Raw genomic sequence first — 3549 nt, forward strand, 5'->3', positions numbered from 1 at the left:
CCTGTGATAAGGCTTCTAAAGAGTCTAAGGCCCTGTGCTGTGCCCTCCAGAAGTGCCTCTCAGTTTTCCCCTCTTTGGTGAGATTGAAAGGATAGAAGTTTGGCATTTCCCTTTTCCCAGGCTGGCAATGTTCTGCAAAAATAGTTTTCCTTGAGAGCAGTTTTATCTTTTACTCTTTAAAAACCATTTTTTATTTTCGAGGTTTTTGGGGCATCAGGCGGTATTTGGTTACATGAGTGAGTTCTTTCAAGGTGATTTGCGAGATTTTGGGGCACACATCCCGAATATTATACACTGAACCCAATTTGTAGTCTTTTATCCCTCACCCCGTTTCCACCCTTTCCTCCTGAGTCCCCAAAGTCCATGCTGTCATTCTTAAGCCTTTGCATCCTGATAGCTCAGCTCTCATTTTTGACTGAGTAAGCAGACTGGAATACTCCCGGCCTATTGCAGAATGGTTACTCTTTTTCTCCCCCTGCTGGAGGCACAAGGGTATTTTTCTTTTTCCCCTGAGAACAGGAGAGTGGGTGTGTTCCTGGAGATTAAATGTATGAAAATGTGAGGATCCCCATAACACAGCTCCTCCCTTCGGAGTGTTCACCTCTCAAGCTGGCCCTCACTGAGCCTCCCGCACGCAATTCACCAATTACCGTTTGTAGTTTGCCTACCCAGGTACTGGCTCCAACACAGGCCTTTGCTCAGCAGAGCTGTGATTCTCCACATCTGCTGTCTTTCCAATTTACAGAGCAGTGGTTCAGCTGTGATCTCACTTCTCTGATGGGTCTAAGAAGAAGGGTGGATTTCCAGTTTGTTCAGCTTTGTTGTTGTTGTTGTTGTAAGAATGGGAGTGATGACCTCAAAGTTCTGTACATATTAGCCTGTAAGCTGGAAGTGTTTTAGTCCCTTAGAATTAAAATCTAGCTAGCTTTAGGTTGGTCCTGTGCAAATAGTCTCTTAGCATCCCTATTTCTGAAAAATGGAAAAGATGTACTGTGGGAAGTAGAAAAGTTCCTTTTTAAAGTTTCCTTTCTTGTTAAAGAATGAGTGTGCTAATAACTCTTTTAAGCCCTAACTTATGTAGCTGTTAGACATCCCATGCTTACAGACACGTAGTACATTCTATGTCCTTATACTTTAACCAAGATATCTGTGCTGGACGTGCTCACAGGCATGTCTGAGCTCTCCATTGCTTTTATCTGTTTAGAAAAGTTTTAAGTTGTTAGACAATCGGGTTTTAGATTGGGAGACCTGGCTTCAGCCAATGAGACCAGACACAGCAGTAAGAATGACCCCAAATGTGTAAAGAATGAATGTGTCTGTTTACCTTTGTTCTTTGTACTCTTGTGGCAAAGTGGCTAGTGAGAGTACTCTTCCTGCAATCCAGGGAGTAAAAATCGTGTTGCTGAAAGATCCTTTGTCTCAGTGCAATTTTTCTTTGTGGGACCAAGCATCTATTTCCAACATACACTCAGGGAATCCTCGTTTACTCAAAGCAGGATGCCATACACTGCTCAGGAATAAGTGACATACTACAATTAATGTTTCCTTTGGTGACAGAGCAGAAGTGAATTTTCATTCCTCCTCCTCCCTGGCCCAGGAGCTTCCATGCTAGGTCCATCCTCTCTTGGTGAAATGTGTATGTAGGTCGGGGGAGCAGCAGAAGTTCCAGGAGGCAGAATGAGTCTCCCAGACTATCCCTCCCTGGCACCTGCTTGATTCTGAGCCACCATCCCATAAACACATAGCACTTACTAAATTGCTGTCCATCATTGTAAGCCATCAAGTTGTGCTACTGACTGCACTCCATTGACTGGGCCACTGGAGACTCAGTAATTAGTTCAGACCTTACACATAAAAACTCACACAAACCAAGGCTTTCTCCCCCCTGGGTCCACAGGACACAGACACATGAAAATAATGTAAATAAGAAGCTTATGATAAGGTATGGGGAAGGACAAGCCAGAGAACCTTTGTTCAGCCAGGCTGAGGGTATCCTTGGCTGGGACTCTGTTGTCACTGTAGGACATCAAAAGGGCCTGGATTGATGGAAAGAAGCTTTTACTGGAGCCAGCAGGAGGCCTAGGAGTAGAAGGGGGACTGGTATCCATGGTGGTGACCTCCAAGTCAGTTGTTGCTGGGGAGCTAGTTTAGCAGATGTGCTGGTTGCAGGGCTGGAACTGGCTTTTGATACAGTGATCCACAGATTGTGGCAGAGAGGAACACTAGGGTCAGGGCAATGTGGGGCTCTGTGTGGAGAAAACACAAAAATCCACATGCCCTGGAAGTGGGTATTCCATTCTGCTGGTGCTGAGTGAAGTGAGGAAGGACTGCTGAAGCAGCTGCAGGAGCAGGAGAGGCAGGAGTTGGGCTTCTCCTGGTGCAGTCCATGCTTGGAGCTGGGGAGGGGGTAGGGGGCAGCAAGGTGAATGGTGCTGAGGCCCAGGAGTGGCAAGAGATGGCAGGAAGGGGATCTGAGGAGAACAGGGGGCCTGCTGAGTGATGCTTCCTCTGAGACACAGCAGATATAGAGGGGGCCCCTGCAGCAGATGCTAGGAGGGCCACTGGGCCTAGGCAGTCCTGGGATCTGTATCTCTAGTGTTATGAATTTATGCTGGGTCCTAGAGGTTCAGGAGGAAGATGAGCCATCCCTGCTGTAGGTAAGCAAAAAGCATGAGAAGGCCATGAGGCTCTGCAGTCCCAGATGGCTTTGGCCTTACCCTGCAGTGCACTGTTGATGCACTGGAGTGCCACCTCCTTCTCCAGGTCCAGGTTTTCAGCAGTGACCCAGATCCCCAGCTGTAAGGGAGGTGGCAGCCTCAGAGGCTCCTCTTGCCTGCATGGCAGCAGAGAAAACTTTCATCTATGGGGCCTAGAGGTCTGTGATGTGGGGAAGCCGTTCCTGGGAGGTTTTGGCTCTGTTGCTGCATCTGCCAACTTTGCACATTGGGTGTGACCCCAACAGACAGCCCCAGGGCTGCCCTCACTCACTGTCTTTGAGGAACTGAGGGGCAGCCAGCAGTGGGATGATGCTGGCCTCCTCCTCCTCTTTAGCCACAGGAGGCCTCCCATGGTGCTGTAGGAGCTGGAGATGGCATTTCATTTGGGACAGGAGCTCATCCAGGAGGGCTGAGATTTCAAGTTATATCTGACTGCTGACCTCTGGGCATGGAGGTCTCTCTGCAGAGGTTTGGGCCTGGGCACGAAGGCAGAGGGAACTCCACTGTCCCACAGGGCCCTAAATGCAAACCGTGCATCCCTGGTGCCCTCGGAGCCCCTTTTCTCGTCATCAGGATCCTCTTGGACTCTGGGGTTCTTGTCCTGCGCAGGCATCCCTGCCCCACTCTCCCCGAGGGTCCTCAACATGATCTCCTCTGGACAAGAGTCTAGGGCACACACAGCTGGGCGTTGTGGGTCCCAAAGAGGTGACTCCCTGCTTCTGGGCCCCACTGAGGGTCCTTGTGCTCAGTGCACTGGTCGAGCTGCAGGACATTCTGGAACAGGAAGCACACGGTACTGGCTTGCTGTGATACCTGTGCATCCAAGTTGAAG

This window comes from Cebus imitator, unplaced genomic scaffold, assembly GCF_001604975.1.
Source record: "Cebus imitator isolate Cc_AM_T3 unplaced genomic scaffold, Cebus_imitator-1.0 Scaffold859, whole genome shotgun sequence".
Taxonomy (NCBI): Eukaryota; Metazoa; Chordata; class Mammalia; order Primates; family Cebidae; genus Cebus; species Cebus imitator.